General features: G+C 41.1%; 1 protein-coding gene and 2 pseudogenes across 6 annotated transcripts in view; 1 reads left to right on the top strand and 2 right to left on the bottom strand.

Annotated features, from left to right (window-relative positions):
- Positions 1 to 21,476, bottom strand: part of LOC309640845 (negative elongation factor C/D pseudogene) — a 187,413-nt pseudogene that overhangs the window by 12,699 nt on the left and 153,238 nt on the right. Inside the window, exons 1-2 of one of the 4 annotated variants that reach the window (XR_014268599.1) lie at positions 2,758 to 8,832; positions 1,237 to 1,324 (exon numbers count right to left, since the gene is read on the bottom strand). The product of XR_014268599.1 is annotated as a negative elongation factor C/D pseudogene (transcript). Of the gene's footprint in view, positions 1 to 1,236; positions 8,833 to 21,476 lie in introns of those variants that run through there. The other 3 variants (XR_014268596.1, XR_014268598.1, XR_014268600.1) reach the window with 3 other exon arrangements.
- GDF3 (growth differentiation factor 3) overlaps positions 1 to 21,476 on the top strand; it is a 148,831-nt gene that overhangs the window by 64,508 nt on the left and 62,847 nt on the right. The window lies entirely within an intron of this gene.
- On the bottom strand, positions 12,467 to 21,265 carry LOC309640923 (large ribosomal subunit protein eL31 pseudogene; annotated as a pseudogene). The gene is made up of 2 exons (XR_014268597.1): positions 13,704 to 21,265; positions 12,467 to 13,387 (listed from the first exon to the last, which is right to left on the bottom strand). The product of XR_014268597.1 is annotated as a large ribosomal subunit protein eL31 pseudogene (transcript).

The following is a 21,476-nucleotide window of genomic DNA, read 5'->3' as shown; positions in this document are numbered from 1 at the left end:
ATTGCTATGCCTCTTCATTCATTGAATCTTCCATTCAAGTTAGAAGTTTCTTCTTCTTGATTTTATTAATTTTTTTCCTGCTACATATTTATTCATTTAACTATAATTTGAACACTTATACATGGGCCAAGCAATTGTCTCTAGGTACAGTGAAAGGTTTTGGTTTTTGAGCTAAGAACAAAGGTAAGTTTTTCTAATATTTTAAGCGGAGAATTAACATAAAATGATTTTCTTTGAAAGAGATTGTGGCTGCCGAGGGAGAATGGCTGAGAAGGGAGCCACTGGGGACAAGGGGGCAGTAGGAAGACAGGTATTAGTTAGACTGGTAGTGGATGTGGGCTGTAGGGGCGGGGAGGGGTGGAGGAGTGAGCAGCACTGAGAGGTACTGAGGGTCCATTGAAGGTTGGGGGCTGGTGGGGAGGGAGGGGGTGAGACCACTGACCACCAGGTTTCTGGCTCCATCCAGGGAGACAGAGCAGTGTCCCCTGAAGACAGTGATTTAGTGGAGAAGATCCTGGACGGGATGAATCTACTGCCCTTTGAAGACCACTGAAGCCAGGAAATGCGTGAGATCACTAAGTGAGAGGCTGCAAATTGGCCATTGTGGGCAGAAGGCAGCAAACACATAGTTTGTTTATATTGTAAAATGTTCTTTTTCAAGCAAAATCTTGAATTACAGCCAACATTTAAAAATCAAGAGGCTCAATGTTAAAATTCAAATTTTGACGTGAAAAATAAAATCTGATATGAGTGATCCTAAGTCCCCAGGTGAACAGCCATTGTCTGGACCTGAGGAGGACTTGCCCCCTTTAGATGGAATCTGGTTTCCCGAATCAGCTACAGTCTACACAGCCTGCTTAGCTTCACCTACCAAGCGCTGGCAGACAGAAAAAAATATAACACACACACACACGCTCATTCCCCATTTGTGACTCAGAAGATTACATATTCTCTGTATAATAAAGCCTCTCTTCCTATTCAACTGTTCAGTTCTGCTGCAGCTGAACCTACGCTCTGTTATCACTGAAATCCCTAAGTGTTAGTGGAGAAAATGTACTGTTCACTGAGGATGCCTGTGGCAACTGACTGCAACAGGGTCAGGCAACTCCAGTCCCGGGCATTTGTGTTTTGTTTGTTTCATTTGCTTTTCCTCCACAAAATTCCAAAGGTCAAGGTTTACATAACGTGAGACAGAGTGAAGAAAACCAAGGAAAAACAGAAGGCTTGAGAATTTACAAGGGGATGTGGCCCTTGGAGAACAGGAGGGCCACAGAGAGAACCCAAGCTCCTCAGTCCTGGGTTTATCCACAGTCTATCCCAGTCCCTGAAAAACAAGAAAAAGAGCAGCCCAAGCTCACACTGCTGGTAAGATTTGTGGTTAGGATCTACACTCAGCTCTGCCAAGCTAAAAAACCTCATGTATTATACCATGGAATATAAGGCAGCAATAAAAAAACTATGAAGTAGGTCAATAAATACTGATGTGAAATGACATCCCAGATATATTTGAGATAAATCAAATGAACACTTACAGCAGAATAAATTTCTTAGACTGAAAAGCATATCTGATAAGTGTTCACATAAGCAGAGGGCTTCGCTGGGAAATTCTACTAACATGAAAATGATAATTAAACCCTTCCCAAACTCTTCCCAAATACAGAAGAGAAAGGAACATTTCCAGCTCACTCTAAGAGGCCAGTATTAATTACCCTGTGTTATCAATCAGGGATCAACTAGAGAAACTGAGCCAGTAGGAGATGTGTATTAGAGATTTACAGCAAGGAATTGGCTTACAGAATTGTGGGAACTGTCTAGGCAAGTCTGAAATCCTTGGGGCAGCCGTCAGAAAAGGCAGGCTGGCACTGTTTGGCACCGATGAAGCTGCTCTCCACAGACAGAATTTGTTCTCTTCAGAGAAGCCTCAACTCTACTCTTAAAGACTTAGTTAATTAGATCAGGCTTATTGGATTATCTAGGATAATCTTATTACTTCAAGTCAATTGATATGGATTTTAATTGCATCAAAAAATACCTTAAGGGACTTCCCTGGTGGTGCAGTGGTTAAGAATCTGCCCGCCAATGCAGGGGACACGGGTTCGAGCCCTGGTCCGGGAAGATCCCACATGCCGCGGAGCAACTAAGCCCGTGCGCCACAACTACTGAGCCCACATGCCACAACTACTGAAGCCCGTGTGCCTAGAGCCCGTGCTCCGCAACAAGAGAAGCCACCGCAATGAGAAGCCCGTGCACCGCAACAAAGAGTAGTCCCTGCTCGCCACAGCTAGAGAAAGCCCGCGGGCAGCAATGAAGACCCAACGCAGCCAAAAATTAATTAATTAATTTAAAAAATTTAAATTCAAGGTTACTAATTCTATTTTAAAATTTGCAACTTCAAATGTGTGAGGTTCAAATCATTAGTTAACATCCTTTCCCCCGTCTCTCCTCTGTCATTTCCATCCACAATATAAACATACTATAATTATTACCAGGTTAGGAAAGAAAAAAGTCCCTTGAATCCCACAAGGCTCTATTGCTATCACCCCATTTTAAAATTTTCTTTTACAGGAAAACTCTTTTAAAGCATTCTCTCCATTTGCTGTTTGCATGTTGGTGATTTATTTCGTGCTCATTGTCTCTTGAACTTGCTCCAGTCAGGCTTTTACATTCAACCCCCATGGACACCCCTCTTGTCAAAGTCACCAGTTAATGATCTTAACATTACAAAAATCTAGTGATCATTTCCCAGCCCTCTCTTACTTGAAGTATCCGGAGATCTCTCCACTTTAAAGGCTTTCTTCTCGTGGCTCCCAGGACCCAATCCTTTCACGAGATTCCTTCTATGTCAATGGCTGCTCCTTGGGAGTTTTCTTTGCTTCTTCCTTCTCCTTCTCTCTACCTCTCCCTGACTTTGGACCTACTATGTCTCTCAAAGCTAAAGCCCTAGATCTCTGAGCTCCTATATATACTGTCCAAGCATGGAAATCTAATCACAAGGATTTTGCTACCACCCACACAGTGATTAGGTCTGGATTTTAATCTCCAGGTTTATATATATCCAGACTCCCAATTCAGTATCCCTACTTGGACGTCTAATAGGTCATAAGTCAAACTTAAAACTCCCAACCTCAACCATGATGCCCTGCACTGACCCCTGACCCACTCTCAGGCCTCACCATTCAAGTAAAGCCAATTCCATTAGTCCAGTTGATTGAGTCAAGAACCTCAGCATCGTGACTCAGCTTCTTTACTCTTGGTCCAAACTCAACCTGTCAAAAAAATCCGGCTTGATCCCTTGCTACGTTTCCGACTCCTTTTAACACTTTCCTTCACTCATTTTGTTCCATCCCCTCTGGTTGCCTTGCTTTTCAGTTAACAAGCCAAGCATGGTCCCAACTGAGCCCTTTGCACTTGCTGTTTGCTCTGCCTAGAAAGTTATTTCTCCAGATAAAAGTAAGACTTGTTCTCTTACCTTCTTCTGGTTTCTTTTCCAGTACATTTATTGACAAGGCAGTGACCAAAAATGAGACTGCAGTCAGTGTTAGAGAAGACAGTTAGGGATTTGGGATTAGAGTATGAGAGTTAATGGAACCTCCTGGGGGGTTTAATCTGGGTTGTGATTAGGTAAAATTGAAATTTGAGAATTGATGAGAGTTCTTCTAAACTGGAGACCAGCCTGAAGACTTTCCAATTCAGGCTATGGATTTTGTACTAAAAGGGTTGTAAGTGATGAGGAGAACTCTAGGGTGGAGACAGAGTGGATGAAGGAGATGGAAAGACCAATAATTTGCTGGTGGGGAGGTTACAGAGATGATGGTGACTAGAACTAAGGTAACTGTCATTCAAATCTTGGATGTCAATGGGCCACAAAAATGAGCCCCAGTGGTAAAGTGGGCAAAGTGTATAAACAACAAAAAACACAAAAAGAACACATTTCCAATTGGCACATGAAAAATGTTCAATTTAATTAAGGTGCAAAGAAACAAAATCTTAAATAATGAGATGTACATATACAAAAAAATTATTTGCATTATGATGCAATTTTATAAAAAAAAATATTAATTCCATAAATATTTATTTACCACTTAGGTAATCAGTAAACTGTGTTGGGAAGTCTAGATTATATACCAAAATATTAAAATAGGGTTTTTAAAAAAAATAAAATAAAATAAAATAGGGTTTTTTTCTGGCAGATAGATATGGAAGTGATTCTTTTTTTGTGTGTGTGATACTATAAAAGTTATTTATTCACTATACACAGAACATGTCCCCTATAAAGTGTACATAAAAAACACTAAAAAGTATAATTTGGTGAACATTTTCTCGATTACAGAACATACTAAATCAGTTGGGATAACAGCTCTCTGTCTGCCTCAAAATAATCTAATTATAGTACCCAGAGTATCCTTTATATCCGATGCAAAATTAAATACTTTTTTTTAAAAGTAATTTATTTATTATTTATTTATTTATGGCTGTGTTGAGTCTTCGTTTCTGCGTGAGGGCTTTCTCTAGTTGTGGCAAGCGGGGGCCACTCTTGATCGCGGTGCACGGGCCTCTCACTATCACGGCCTCTCTTGTTGCGGAGCACAGGCTCCAGACGCGCAGGCTCAGTAATTGTGGCTCACGGGCCCAGTTGCTCCGCGGCATGTGGGATCTTCCCAGACCAGGGCTCGAACACGTGTCCCCTGCATTGGCAGGCAGATTCTCAACCACTGCGCCACCAGGGAAGCCCAAAATTAAATACTTAAAAAAAAAAAAAATACTGAATTAATGGGAGTATTGCTGAGTGAATGAATAAATGAGAGTGATGACTCAGGGACTCTTTTTTTTTTTTTTTGGCTGTGCCACGCAGCACACAGGATCTTAGTTCCACGACATGGGGTTGAACCCGTGCCCCTTGCAATGGGAACACGGAGTCTTAACCACTGGATAGCCAGGGAAGTCCTTAAATACTTATTGTGAGAATTGTTTCCTAATGTGTGTTTGAGGAGGCAGAGTTAACAATTTAATATAACTCTAGTATATTACAGTCACTGTACAATAAATCAGTTTATTACAGATTAAAACAGATCATTTTTTCATTATTTGTATTAATGGGAGGCAAACAAATACTGGATACTTTTAAATGGCAAATAACCACAAAGTGACTTATCTGTGATAGTATATTGGGTTTTATAATTACATAGGATATAAATGGTGTAAAATATTGTTATGAATAATATATCTCAAGCAAAACAATGAGGCCACACTGTAATGATTCACTAGACTGTGCTCTGTAGACATTTACTGAATAACTGAATTTTATCTATTTTTCTCCCTAATTACCCAGTACAATTTTTGCCCACAGTAAGGGCTCAGTAAATGTTTGCTGAATATACTGACTAGGAGAGAGGGGAGAAGAGATGGACCCTCTTAGCTGAATGTCAAGTATTAAAATTGGAATTTACAGTGGGAGAATGTTTAAGATGTAAACCACATGTGCCACACAAGTAAGGAAATAAATGCCAACAAAGCAAACCATTAAGCAGAAAACACTGGCACTGGAATAAGCAAAGGCAAGATTTGCCAATAGCGAAAATAGAACTGACTTTAAGAGATAACCAAGGAAAAGTTTATATTGGACCAAACCTTTTCTCACTGAATTCAGTTTGAGACAAACCAGTAGAGGCACTGTGAGAGACTATGGCTGTCTTCCTTGATTTTCAGACATCCTAGTCTCCTTTTTTTTTTAATTTTTTGGCCATGCTGTATGGCATGTGGAATGGCATGTGGGATCTTAGTTCCCTGACCAGGGATCCAACACGCACCCCTTGCATTGGAAGTACGGAGTCTTAACCACTAGACCACCAGGGAAATCCCAGACGTCCTAGTTTCCAATAATTTAACATGGACCTGCTACCCATGAATCAGTATAAACTGAATCAGATTTAGGATTCGTTTCCACAAGTACAAAGTTGAATTACCTTTTTTTAAAATTTGAATTTTATTTATTTATTTTTTATACAGCAGGTTCTTATTAGTTATCTGTTTTATTCACCTTAGTGTATATATGTCAATCCCAATCTCCCAATTCATCCCACCACCACCACCCCAAATTACCTTTTATTTCTACTAAAATGCTTACTTTCAATGATTCCATGGAGTTTCGATAACATTCTTTTATCTTTTCAGACCGGAGTCCAAATATTCGTACAGTATTCATACTGAAGCACCTTCCACCCACCCTTTGGTCGCTTGAACTGCTCTTTTTTGGTTCTGTTTCTGCTTTCTCAGATCTTTCTTGAAGCATAGTAAGCAGAACTGTACTGGATATTCCTGCTGCAGTTTGGCCTATCATTGTTGGAATGGATTCTACTACACCGTGGTCTTCCAGTTGGTCTATTTCTAGGACTATAAGATCTTCTATAGTTGTAATCAAAGGACTGACTTTTTTTTTTTTAATTTATTTATTAATTTATTTATTTTTGGCTGCATTGGGTCTTCGTTGCTGCACACGGGCTTTCTCTAGTTGCGGCGAGCGGGGGACACTCTTCGTTGCGGTGAGCAGGCTTCTCATTGTAGTGGCTTCTCTTGTTGCGGAGCGTGGGCTCTAGGCGCACGGGCTTCAGCAGTTGTGACACACAGGCTCAGTAATTGAGGCTCACGGGCTCTAGAGCGCTGGCTCAGTAGTTGTGGCGCACGGGCTTAGCTGCTCCGTGGCATGTGGGATCTTCCCGGACCAGGGCTCGAACCCATGTCTCCTGCATTGGCAGGCGGATTCTTAACCACCGCGCTAACAGGGAAGAAAGGACTGACTTCTTGAACACCTTCTTTTCTCACTTTGGCTTCTAGAACATCTATATCTGTGATAATCATCATAGAGTGATGAACTATACACATTTCCTCCCTTCCTTGGCTTTCATCCGATTTGGAGTCTTCCCATCCCCCTGTGCAAATTGTATGTCAATTTGGTGTCCACAAATCCATTTTCTGTCCTAATTATGTAAAGCATCTTTGGCATCACGAACATCCTCAAATTGAACATATGCAAATCCTCTTGGAGGTGAGTGTAGAAATCAAGTGGAACATACACATCAACTATAGGACCGTAACGACCGAATTCACGTTGTAAATCTTCAGACCTGGTATCATCGGCCATGTTCCTTACAAAGAGAGACTTGTTGGGGGGGAGGGGGAGAGGGGCCCAGGTACAGGGACATGACTGCAGCATGAGTCTCAGCAGGGACACTATCCCCCGGGCAAACTGGCTGCAGCTCCGGCGGCGGATCCTCAGACACACACAGCCAGAAGTCTCTGCTGGAAGTGATTCTTTTCATTTTTATTGTTTTGCTTGTTTCTGTTTATTAAATTTTCTGTAATATACAGGACCACTGGTGTAATACAAATAAATAGGAAAAAATAGACTATGCATATAGTGCATCTAGCATACCCAGTTACCCAATTCTGGGAGAATTTTAAAGGAAGAAATGAGGGTAATATTAAGGGTTAGATTTTTCCTCAGCTAAGTAGAAAATTTCCCAGCAAACAAAGGATATAAATCGTTTTTGTAATGTGGTATGAAAATTCTCTTTACGATTTGATCTCTGACTATCTCAGATGATTATGAAAGTGTATTGATTGGAGATGCAGCTACTGTACAGATTATCTAGTGTGCATTGTGCAAAGGATCTAATGACTCTCAAGGTAACATGAGCAGCAGACGCTCCCTCATATCCTCCCCACCCCCAGACACCCACATCTACAGCAACAGGGCATCCTTACACCAGTGGTTCTCAACCATTGATGCACATTAGAATCACCTGTGGGCACCTGGGCTGCATCTTAGAGCAATTCAATCAGAAGCTGGGGTGGGGGGGAGGGTTAGAATGTTTGTTTCAGGTGAACAGTAAAGTGATTCACAATATATATACACATTCTTTTTCAGATTCTTTTCCATTATGCATTATTACAAGATACTGACTATAGTTCCCTGTGCTATACAGTAGGACCTTGCTGTAGTGTGCATCTGTTAATCTCATACTCCCAATTTATCCTTCCCTTCCATTTCCCTTTGGTAACCATAAGTTTGTTTTCTACGTCTGTGATTCTATTTGTTTTGTAAGTAAGTTCATTTGTATCACTTTTTTTAGATTTCAAATATAAGTAATATCATATGATATTTGTTTTTCTCTGTTTGGCTTACTTCACTCAGTATGATAATCTCTAGGTACCTCCATGTTGCTGCAAATGGCATTTTTCATTCTTTATTATGGCTGAGTAATATTCCATTTGTGTGTGTGTGTGTGTGTGTGTGTGTGTGTGTGTGTGTGTGTGTGTGTGTGTATACATCACATCTTCTTTATCCATTCCTCTGTTGATGGACATATGGACATTTAGGTTGCTGCCATGTCTTAGCTATTGTAAATGCTGCTGCAATGAACATTGGGGTGCATGTCTCTTTTCGAATTATGGTTTTCTTTGGATATATGCCCAGGAGTGGATTGTAGGATCATATGGTAGCCCTATTTTTAGTTTTTTGAGGAACCTCCATACTGTTTTCCATAGTGGCGGTACCAATTTACATTTCCACCAACAGTGTAGGAGGGTTCTTTTTTCTCCATGCCCTCTCCAGCATTTATTGTTTGTAGACTTTTAAAAAAATTAATTAATTTATTTGGTTGCACAGAGTCTTAGTTGCAGCAGGCGGTCTCCTTAGTTGTGGCATGTGAACTCTTAGTTGTGGCATGCATGTGGGATCTAGTTCCCAGGCCAGAGATCGAACCTGGGTCCCTTCAGTGGGAGTGCAGAGTCTTAACCACTGTGCCACCAGGGAAGTCCCTGTAGACTTTTTGATGATGGTCATTCTGACTGGTGTGAGGTGATACTGCATTGTAGTTTTGATTTGCATTTCTCTAATAATTAGCGATGCTGAGCATCTTTTCATGTGCATTTTGGCCATCTGTATGTCTTCTTTGGAGAAATGTCTATTTAAATCTTCTGCCCATTTTTTTTTTTTTTAAGTTTTATTTATTGATTGATTGCTTGATTGCTATGTTGGGTCTTCGTTTCTGTGCTAGGGCTTTCTCTAGTTGCGGCAAGCGGGGGCTACTCTTCATCGCGGTGCGCGGGCCTCTCACTATCGCGGCCTCTCCTGTTGTGGAGCACAGGCTCCAGACGCGCAGGCTCAGTAGTTGTGGCTCACGGGTCTAGTTGCTCCGCGGCATGTGGGATCCTCCCAGAACCAGGGCGCAAACCCGTGTCCCCTGCATTAGCAGGCAGATTCCCAACCACTGCGCCACCAGGGAAGCCCCCTCTGCCCATTTTTTGATTAGGTTTTTTGTTCACTTGTTTTTCAGAGGAAGAATCTTACTTAATTTTTATTAGTCCTTTCAAACAACCCTCTAACAATTTAAAACTCTACCATTTATATAATGGCCCAGAACCCAGTCAAGAGGTAAGGCCATGGATTCAAATATTATTGACTTACTTTTGTGAACTTGGATAAGTTTATGCCATCTGTTTGTCTTCTCATGTATAAATTGTATAGTAATACCTGAACTGTGTGTGTCGGGGGGTTAGACCTATCAAACCCCCCTTTATTTTTTTAAAAAATTAAAAACGTTTACAAAATTTTGAAAGGTTACTTTCCATTTATAGTTATGACAGAATATTTGCTATATTTCCCGTGTTGTATAATACATCCTTGAGCCTATCTGACACCCAGTATTTGTACCTCTCATTCCCCCAACCCTATATTGCCCCTCTCCCCCATCCCCCCACTGGTGACCACTAGTTTGTTCTCTATATCTGTAAGTCTGTTTCTTTTTTGTTGTATTCACTAGTTTGTTGTATTTTCTAGATTCCACATATAAGTGACATCATACAGTGTTTGTCTTTCTCTGTCTGACTTTTAGTTCACTTAGCATAATGGCTTCATGAATCATCTCAAGAATTTTTCACACATCTTCAAAACTCGTTCTTCTCTTTCTTTCTTTATGTCACTTTCTAAGAGTTACAAGGACAGGCTAAAGGGTGAGGGGCATCAACTGTGCCACCATGGACAGCCCAACTGCTAACTGACCATGGAAGTTAGCATGGAAGTTACCAAGTTACCATGGAAGTCCTTCATCTCTGCCAGTGATTAGTGGCTTGAGGAATTCCTAAGATTGAATCTACAGTGGGGTATTCAAAGATGACAAGGCATTTCACACGTCCAGTGAATTACAAACTTCACTGGCTTTAGTTAGATTAGAAAAGGTAACTGTCCAGCAATCCTAGATGAAGAGCTAAAAGAGGTGACGTCACCAGCCAAAAAGTGTAACCTTCAAGGAATCTCGATCCCCAAAGCTAGATATTATGCAGGCTGCTGAGCTGAGCTAACTTAAGAAGGTGGATATAGTTTATTCACTATGAACCCCCTGGACCTAGCCTGACCCTAACACATAGTAGGAGTATCACAGTGGCAAGTGGTAGAAAGTCTGCCTCATTTAATCCAAATCATTAAAAGTATATTGGTGCCCTAGTAACAATCAATGGGCTTTGTTATTAGTATTATCATTATGAACTCAAGAATTTTATGTATTTGAAACAAATCTATACTAGGTCCTTTCTAAGATAATTAGAGATGGGCTTACACTCAACAAATGCCTTATTTTAAAAACTTTTAAAAAAAATTGTGGTAAAATATACATTAAACTTACCATTTCAACCAAAAAGAAAAAAAGAATTTTATATATTTGATATTTTTCAATCCATTGCAGTCATTAATGCTTTTTCAATTTAAAATGCTATCGTATATTTTGTAATTATGTCTGTCCTATGTTGTTCTAATAAGCATTTTTAGTGAAATTAAAAAAAAAAATCTTCTTAGTCTAACTCAGTTCTTTGGCTTCAACTCGGAGACATTTCCTCCAGCTGCGAATTTACTGGACAGATTCCAACAATTCAAGGTACCTTTCTGAGAGTTGGGGGGAAGATTTTCTGCTCAGAGTACATTTGGAAACAGGTTGCGGATGTCTGTCTGACAGGTAGGGTTCACTCTCCTAAGAAACCGCAGGATAGTGGGAAGGGATAAATTGGGAGATTGGGATTGACATATACACACTACTATATATAAAATAGATAACTAATAAGGACCTACTGTATAGCACAGGGAACTCTACTCAATACTCTGTAATGACCTGTATGGAAAAAGAATCTAAAAAAGTGGAAAATTAAATTAAATTAAATTATAAATTAAATTTAATTTAATTTAAAAAAAGAAAAAGAAACGGCAGGATAGGAGACGGACACAGGAAACAGTGAGGCAGGGAAATGAACATGTGTGTGGAAGGACCATCGGGCCTGTGAGCAACACATGTGCAGGACTTTGCTTGGAAGCAAAGCTTGGAAGCTTTGCGTTTTTCAATGCAGTATAACTGCTCATAAGAGAGAGGGGAGTAGTCCAAGCTCATTTCAGCCTTGGGGAGCCAGGGATCAAAAAGAGAAGTAAAAGGAAAAAGAGAGCTTTCATGTACATGATATTGGCACTAAATAATGAAGGAAACTTCCAGGGAAAACCTATTGGTCGATACTGTCACTATTGCAAATTCCTAAATCTGGCAAGAGGACGGGACTGCATTAGAAGTCATTAGTGATTAATTCATTCATCAAGTCCTTACTAAAGGCCCATTATGTGCTTGGCAATCTTCTAGGTCTTTGGGATACATTAGTGAACAAAGAGGACAGGGACCAGAACTGGTAGAGCTAATTACACTGTAGTGAGAAAAGAGAGAGATTTGCAAGACTGGTGAACTTCCTCCAGAAAACGAGAAGCATAGGAATCACAGTTAACCTTTAGAACTGGTAAGAATTTTCTAAATACTTTTTAAATTCATAGGCAGGATTTTTTTTTCTGGAAAACTGGCACCATTTTGAATGTAAAACCATGAAAGCATTTCCCCCTCTTTTCTGTTTTTCCTGCCTGTTTCTTCCAGCTATCACCAAGTCATCACCGTGATCTATGTGTGTGAACAACGTATAGAGAGGCGTGTTTTGTTTTAAGACTTGAACCTTGGGAAGAATTTTGTTTGGGAAGTGTTATTTTCAAGAAACTGGGTTTTTTTTGTTTTTGTTTTTTTAAAATTTATTTATTTATTTATTTATTTTTGGCTGTGTTGGGTCTTCGTTTCTGTGCGAGGGCTTCCTCTATTTGCTGCGAGCGGGGGCCACTCTTCATCGCGGCGCGCGGGCCTCTCACTGTCACGGCCTCTCTTGTTGCGGAGCACAGGCTCCAGACGCGCAAGCTCAGTAGTTGTGGCACACGGGCTTAGCTGCTCCGCAGTATGTAGGATCTTGCCAGACCAGGGCTCGAACCCGTGTCCGCTGCATTGGCAGGCAGATTCTCAACCACTGAGCCACCAGGGAAGCCCAGAAACTGGTGTTTTGATTTAAGCTGCAACAGTGCTCAAGTACTTCTGAAATCGTTTTTTTCTTTTCTTTTTCTCTCCCTCCCTTCCTTCCTTCCTTCCTTCCTTCTGTAGTTCTTAGGGTTGGGTTGGAGTTGTGATAGCCCGTGGGAGTATTAAGAAAATATTAAGAAAAGAAAGTATTAAGAAAATTTCTTTTGCACAACTAGTTTGAGCAACATGCAAGAATACTGGGTTATTGCCATAAGTATTTAAGCAAGTTCAGAATTGTCTTATCTTAGAAGAGCAATTCTCTCTTAAGCATACTTCTCATTCTAAACACTGCACTACTCATAACATTCAGAGTTCCTAAAAGAGTTGTTTATACTTGGTCTCCCTTTTTCATCTTCTGTTACATGTTCTCAATCGATATTTGTTTAATAAATATAGGCCAAGGATAAAATATAAAGGTAAAAATAGTTTAAAAATCACTAGGGGGACTTTCTTGGTGGTCCAGTGGTTAAGACTTCAAGCTCCCAATGCAGGGGGCCCGGGTTCGATCCCTGGTCAGGGAAGTAGATCCCACATGCCGCAACTAAGACCCGGCGCAGCCAAATAAACTAATTAATTAATTAATTAATTAATTAATTAAAAATCACTAGGAAGAGACTTACCTGGTGGTCCAGTGGTTAAGACTCTTGAGCTTCCAATGCAGGGAGGGCGGGTTTGATCCCTGGTTGGGGAACTAGGATCTCACATGCCGAGTGGCATGGCCAAAAAAAAAAAAAAAAATCACTAGGAAGAAAAATATAAATTTGATTAGAATATCAAGACCGGGTTGAGAAACATACAAATATTAGAATCAGGTGATATGATTCAGTTTAGAAAGATGAGTTAGGGATTTGGGTTAAAAGCCAAGAAACTCCTGATCTGAATGAGATCAGTTAGAGGGTAATACTCAGGATTTACTGAGCATAGGAAGTAGAAGCTGCTAAAAAATTAGTTAAAAATAAAGGAGAGGGCTTCCCTAGTGGCGCAGTGGTTGAGAATCTGCCTGCCAATGCAGGGGACACGGGTTCGAGCCCTGATCTGGGAAGATCCCCCATGCCGCGGGGCGGCTGGGCCCGTGAGCCACAATTACTGAGCCTGCGCGTCTGGAGCCTGTGCTCCGCTACAAGACAGGCCGCGATAGTGAGAGGCCCGCGCACCGTGATGAAGAGTGGCCCGCGCTTGCCACAACTAGAGAAAGCCCTCGCACAGAAACGAAGACCCAACACAGCCATAAATAAAATAAATAAAATAAACATAGAATAATCATTTAAAAAAAAAAAGAGAGACTTACGTGGTGGCACAGTGGTTAAGACTCTGCGCTTCCACTGCAAGGGGCATGGGGTTCGATCCCTGGTGGGGGGAACTAAGATCCCGCATGCCGCCAAAAAAAAAAAGAGGAGAGGGAGAGGGGAAGAGAACTGTAGATCTTGATTGCTTTTAAAAATGACTAGGGGTCATCTAGTATTAGAGTGCACAGTGAACCTGCACTTGTCCGCTCTCTTACATCCACCAATCCTGCTCTTTCGTCAATATCTGTTCCTATTCGCGAGGATTCTCACCGGAGTACACCCAGTCTGGGTGTCAGTGGAGCGGGCTGCACCTGGGGGCTCCCCAGAAGGGTCTGGGACCGTGTTAAACCTGCCAGGAGTCAGGCCTGAAGTCCTTTACTTCATATTGATCAGGGGTTCTCAAATTGTTGCAAACTCCAAAGTGCTTTTGTTTCTGTGGGTTATATCTATTGCTATTTATTGTAATAGTAATTAAGGCAGAAAGTTATAAAACTCATTTAAAAATAATAAACAGGTTAACATAAATAGTACTTAAAAAAAATATGACTAGGGGCTTCCCTGGTGGCGCAGTGGTTAAGAATATGCCTGCCAATGCAGGGGACATGGGTTCGAGCCCTGGTCTGGGAAGATCCCACATGCCGCGGAGCAACTAAGCCTGCGAGCCACAACTACTGAGCCCACGTGCCACAACTACTGAAGCCCGAGTGCCTAGAGCCCATGCTCCGCAACAAGAGAAGCCATGGCAATGAGAAGCCCGCGTACTGCAACAAAGAGTAGCCCCCGCTCGCCACAACTAGAGAAAGCCTGCGCACAGCAACAAAGACCCAATGCAGCCAAAAATAAAAAATTAATTAATTAATTTAAAAAAAAAAGATCATGTTTTTATTAACTGACATGAATTCAATTTAAGATACAAAGCTTTGGAGCTATCTTCCCAGAAATACCATTAACAGAAATAATGAGTGTATCTGAGAAGCAAACTGTAAGCAAATAGATCTGTGGCTATTGATCAGTTCCAAGCAACCCCCTGCCTGGGTGCTTGTTTTAGCAGAGAGGCACCAACGGTGTCAAGGAGAGTTCTGTACACAGAGATGCAGGATCATCTTTTTTCTCAAGCAATTATCTATGAATCTCAGCATTCAGTACAAAATGCAGAACCACCATTTGCTCATTTCTCAGTTGGAGAACCAAAAATTTTCTTTCTCCAGTCCAACTGTTAAAAAAACTCTCTGATATACCTATTTATCCGATCAATTGATAGGTTGATCTATTGATAAAAAAAAAAAAATCCGGTACAGTTCTGCATCATAAAACGGTCCTTGCATGACATGTCCACACTCCTTTGGAAGGCCAGAACCTCCTGTTTTGCACTTAATCTCATCCTCCCTAACTGCTCAAGGTCATTACTCTGGGAATTGTCATTGCTCTCGGTTGCATCATCACTATTTCCCTCAGAACTTGATCTTTCCCGTCAGCATACAAACAAGCTATTAACGCAGAATTCTTGAGCCCTCTGGGGATATCTGATAGTAGGCATTAGAATTCCTTACACTGTTAATTTTTTTCCCAGTTGGCTCTAGAAAATGAGAGAATTGAAATTCTTGATGTAATTGTGTTCATATGAGACAATCTCAAAATTGGGTCCCACCCCATGCCTAGTGAATCAGCGTCTGCATTTTAACAAGATCCCTGGGTGATTCATAAAAGTTTGAAAAGCACTAGACTAGATCAGTGGTTCTCAACATCAGAATCACTTGAGTAGCTTTAAGAAATCCTGATGTGCAGAGACCGATTAAATCAGAATTTGTGGGGGGTGGTGTAGATCCCAGGGGTCTGTGTTTTTTAAAGCTCCTTCTGATGAAGGAGTGTGTAGCTCCTTCTGAATGTGTAGCCAAATTTGAGAACCATTGGACTAGACAGACTTTCTTTTCCTGTGTCACTGACTGACTATTGGTGCAATCTCTCTAGAGAAAGAAGATTGAAGTCATGCTGACCCCAGGAAAAGATAGAGACACTTGCTGGTATCTTACATGGTATTAGCATTGGCTAGACAAGATCTGTCCTGACTTCTGGGACTTCCCTGGTGGTCCAGTGGTTAAGACTTCATGCTCCCAATGCAGGGGACCTGGTTTCGATTCCTGGTCAGGGAACTAGATCCTGCATGCCGCAACTAAAGATCCTGCACGTGGCAATGAAGATCCCGCGTGCCACAACTAAGACCCGGTGCAGCAAAATAAATAAATATTAAAAAAACAAAAAAGATCTGTCCTGAATTTCAAGACATATTTCTTAAGATTGGCCCAGAGGAGGGCCAATGAGACTTCAAGAATGAGAAGCTGAAGAACCAAACCAAACTAACTGCTATATGCAGTCATAAAACCTAAGTATACAGCAACAATAAGGAAGAAATATTCAGGGATACAAATGACCAGATGAGGAAGAAAAAAAAGACCTTGGGGTAGATGGTGGCTAGGGAGTTGGCAGAGGGAAATGAGTACCTACCTATCTCCTAGGGTCGTTTTTAATGGTTAGTAGTTGACAATTCTGCCCACGTCTGTTTCAGTTGACCAAGAAATGAAGTGCTTCGTGGGAGCTGCAGGAGTCCAGTGGTTTTTCAACAATCATTCTAATTACTGCTTCTATCTCATCTGAAATATTTGGTTTTAGTGAGTCAGGAAAAAATGGAAATCAGACCACTTCTCCTCAATCTTGAAGAAGATTGTTAGCTCCATCCATTTCTTGGAGCTTGATCTTGTTCAGAATCCCTGGTCCAGCAGCTCCACCATCCAATCCAGTGTCCCATCTAAAACCAGGCATTACATTTGTCTGTAACATCCTTTAAGTCTCTTGTCATCTAGAACAGTGGTTTTTCATGACACTGACATGCTGAAGAGACTGGATACTCTTTACTGTCTCATATTTTGGATTTTTTCTGGTCATTTCCTCCCTATATCATATAGCTTATTCTTATATTCCCTATATTTTCTATAAACTGGAAGTTAAATAAGCTTGGTAACAATATAAAATATTGTTGTTGTATATAAAATATTGTTGTTATATTGACAACAATATAAAATCATGGATGCCTGTGTTATATAGCTTCATATCAGGACAAGTGGAATTTCTAGTCATCCCACAATAAATATGGCTAAGGTTGACCCCTGGGTTGGTGGGATTACAGACTGAACTGGAGGGATGGATTTTTTAAAATATTTATTTATTTATTTATTTGGCTGTGCCAGGTCCTAGTTGTGGCAGGATCTTTGTTGCCACATGTGGGATCTAGTTCCCTGACCAGGGATCAAACCCAGGCCCCCTGCATTGGGAACATGGAGTCTTAACCAGTGGACCACCAGGGAAGTCCCAGGGATGGATTTTTATGTGGTAGAAATGACTGAAAGAGGAAGGCCAGGATGCTAAACTATCTGCAAGAGTGATTGTAATTATAGGCCATGGTTAAGGAGGGGAATGCAGCAAGATGGCACTAAAAGAGAGAGAGAATGTTGAGGGATTAGAGGATTAGAGGTTGTGCAAAGGTATGGAAAATTGTTGCTAACACAAGGGTCTTGCCCTTTTTAAAGCAGCCTGGATAATGGGGATAAGACACCTGTTGCTAATATTCACCAATATCTGTGTTTTCTTCCTTGGGGGTACATCGCTGCACTACATTTCCTAGCCTTCCTTGAAGTTAAAGATGATCATGTGATTGATTCTGGCCAATGAAATGTGAACAGAAGTGATGGGCACCACTTCCATTTTGGGCTCTAAAAACCTTCCCATGCATGATCCTTTCTCTCTTTCTTCATCAATCCACTGAATGGAGAAGACTCTTACAACCTAGAAAATGGCAGCACACATGCTAGAAGAAGCCTGGGTCTTGGTCATGTGGAAACCCACCTATCCAAGAGTGCTCATGTTGGGCTGTGATAGCGGCAAGGACTACTGAAGTCTTTGAGGAACTTACAGTGAAGAGGAGCAAGGACACAGGGCAGTAGCTGATGGTGAAAGAGTTTTAAGAGAAGGCTTATTTAGAATGGAAGAAATGAGAACAATTTTGATGCTCATAGATATAATCCACAGAGAGGAAAAAACTGATAAAGAAGGAGATAGGGGAGGATTGCTAGAGCAACGTACTTGACTAAGCAGGAGGCGATGGGATCCAATGCACAAATGCTGAGTTTAGCATTATGAGCACAGAGAGGTTGTCTGTTGTAACAGGAGAAAAGGCAGAGTACAAGTACAGTACAAGTGCTGATGTTAGGTTGTAAGAGTCTTCTCCATTCAATAGATAGATGTGAGGGACTTCCCTGGAGGTCCAGTGGTTAAGACTTCGTGCTCCCAATGCAGGGGAATTAAGAGCCCACATGCCAAATGGCACAACCAAAAAAAAAAAAAAATTAAAAGAGAGAAGTAAATCAACTTGATTTACTTCTTAAAAGCACTTATATATAACTTTTAAAAAATAGAAATACAAATGTTACGGATACCCTGCCCAATTAGTTCTGGAAAGTTTAACTCATTTCTACAAGTTCAGAAGGTAATTCCACAATATAAAAATACTTTACCTTGTTAAAACATTCACTTTATAATACTCCTATTACAAAGTATGCTGAAACGAAAATACTTGAAATGAGTCCTTTTTGCACATGTTTAAGATAGTTTTATGGAAGGAGCATAATTTCCTCAAATGACAGGCATGTTTTACATTTTGATAGGTATAGCTGTCCTCCAAAATAGTTTTGTTTGAAGAGTAACTAACACTCGCTGTGTGAACCACAGTTGCCCAGGTATTTGGCTTTGATGGGATTGGGTTGGGGTTATGTTAGGTGTCAAGGTTGATGCTGAAGTAGACCTTGCTACAGAGTTAATTGTGGGTGTTGGTGGGTATTGAGCATGGGTGGATCAAGATAACTTTCCCATATTTTTTTTTTCTGGAAAAATGTCTATCTTAGAATTAACAAAACACACAAGTAAGAGCATTAACATTATACCCCGAATGTCCCAACTACCTAAACATTCTCAAGCCAGGATGCTCAAAACTGCCTTAGAACAGCTGTCCAAATATTCAGAAACTCCAGGGACTGGGGAGAAGGGGCCTGGGCACAGTATTTGGGAAACACTCTACAAATGATCCTGTAATTGGAGACTGCTTTAACATACACAAGCCTTTACGCTGCAACTAGAGAAAGAAAATCAAGATGCGAAGGTGGTTCTATAACTTTATTCGACAATCAGCTGTTAGTTCTCATCCACATTAACTGTAGATTTTTGAAACTGGTTGACAGGTACACAGGTAACCAATGTATAGAGCTTGTTTGGTGAATCTTCATCTTCATTATGTTTTCTGGACAACTGCACACAGATACAGTATGGGACATTCCTTATTCCTTTGGCCCAGACAGCTTTGTTGAGTCTGGTGTCAATGTGTACATCTGGAGTTCCCATAACCTTCATGGCAAATTTCTGTATTTCTTTGAGCGCCCGAGGGGCGTGCTTCTTGAAACTCACTCCATGGATGTGTTTGTGAATGTTGATAGTGTATTCTCTGGTCACTGCCTCATTGATTTCAGACCGGCCCTTCTTCTCACTGCCCTTCTTTGCGGGAGCCATTCTGCCGGGCTCGGTTTGGAAAGCTTTCCCATATTAAGGTTTGGAATGTAGCTGCTTTCAAGTTCCTTTCTGATGTTTCTCTATTTTTGTCCTGTGATATTTCTGTTTGCACTAGACGTTCAGCTGCTTTCCCATTGGTGTCTGAAAGGGTTTATTCCTTTGTAACTAGTCAATCCTAAATACCACCAGCAAAGCTTTCAGCTCAAGCCTAATACTTATTTACTTCATCATCAAGGAAGATCAATAGGGGTATTTCCAACATATCCAAAAATTCTCATACTTTTCCTGAGTAAAATATTATTGCCTCTCAGTTAATGATCGTCAAGGCTCAACCATACACACTTTTCCCCTTTTCCACTTCTGGGAAATATTCATAATCTATCAGGACAGAGCTAGTCTCAACATAATGCTAAAAGCTTTTGCATAATAATGAAAGATTGTTGAGTACAAAGATCTCAGAATACTTATTATCCCACATAGAAACCGTTGGTTCTGGGTAATGAATACATACTTAATAATTTGAGTATAACACTCCTGGACCATGTTTCAAGCCTCTCCCATGTTGTTGTCCATTTCCCCGCCCATCAATAGCTTTCCCCGAGGGGTTCTAATCATCATCCTGTTCAACTACCTCCATTCTTGACATGTCTCTTTAAGGATGGGAATCAAAATTCGAAACGCCCTATACCAGGGAAAAACCTGTGTATGCTCGGAGTAAATGCAATCTAGTGAGTACACTGGCAGAAGTAGTAACTGTTTTGTTCATGGACTGATTCATTGATATTACCTGTATGTGTCTTTTCCTTTAATCATACGCAGGTTTTGTTTTTTTTTAAATGGATTGGTTTTTGTTTTGTTTTTTAATTTATTTTATTTATTTTTGGCTGTGTTGGGTCTTCGTTTCTGTGCGAAGGCTTTCTCCAGCTGCGGCGAGTGGGGCCACTCTTCATCGCGGTGCGCCGGCCTCTCACTGTCGTGGCCTCTCCCGTTGTGGAGCACAGGCTCCAGACGCGCAGGCTCAGTAGTTGTGGCTCACGGGCTTAGTTGCTCCGCGGCATGTGGGATCTTCCCAGACCAGGGCCCGAACCCGTGTCCCCTGCATTGGCAGGCAGATTCTCAACCACTGCGCCACCAGGGAAGCCCAATTTAGATTTTTAAAAATAATGCTTGTGGGACTTCCCTGGTGGTCCAGTGGTTAAGAATCTGCCATCCAATGCAGTGGACACGGGTTTGATCCCTGGTCAGGGAACTAAGATCCCACATGCTGTGGACCAACTAAGCCTGTGCATTCGAGATCCTGCTCGCCACAACTAGAGAGAAGCTCGTGTGCTGCAACTAAGACCCGGTGCAGCCAAATAAAATAATAATAATAATAATAATAATAATGCTTGTGTTAATCAACTATACTCCAATATAAAATAAAGATTAAGGACTTCCCTGGTGGTCCAGTGGTTAAGTCTTCACACTCCCAATGCAGGGGACACAGGTTTGATGGCTGGTCAGGGAACTAAGATCCGTGTAGCCAAATAAAATAAAATTTAAAAAAATTTTTAAATAAAATAAAATGGAAGCTTGTGATGGAATTGCTCTGAATCTTGACTGTGATTGAATCTGAATCTACACACGTGGAAAAATTGCATATAACTAAACACACATGCAAAGACATAAACGCAAGTTGAATACATGTAACACTGGTGAAATCTGAATAAAGCTAGTGGATTATATCAATGTGGAAGAAAAATAACGTTTGAAAACATTTATCTTGAATACTGAGGTTTTAAAGTTCTTCCTTGAGATTCCCTGGTGACGCAGTGGTTGAGAATCCGCCTGCCAATGCAGGGGACAGGGGTTCGAGCCCTGGTCTGGGAAGATCCCACATGCCGTGGAGCAACTAAGCACGTGAGCCACGACTACTGAGCCTGTGCTCTAGAGCCCGTGAGCCACAACTACTGGAGCCCATGCTCTTCAACCAAGAAAGAATAGCCCCCGCTCGCCACAACTAGAGAAAGCCCACACGCAGCAATGAAGACCCAATGCAACCTAAATAAATAAATAAATTTATCAAAAAAAATCTTTTTTGAGAATTAAAGTTCTTCCTCCATTTGCCCTGGTCTTACTTGCCCCATGCCAGTCCATGTCCTTCCTTTACCCTCTAGATAAC

Source organism: Balaenoptera physalus (assembly GCF_965194825.1).
Source record: "Balaenoptera physalus genome assembly, chromosome: 13".
In the NCBI taxonomy this organism is placed as follows: Eukaryota; Metazoa; Chordata; class Mammalia; order Artiodactyla; family Balaenopteridae; genus Balaenoptera; species Balaenoptera physalus.
Note: the sequence above shows the minus strand (reverse complement) of the source record. Positions and strands in the feature narration are given on the sequence as shown.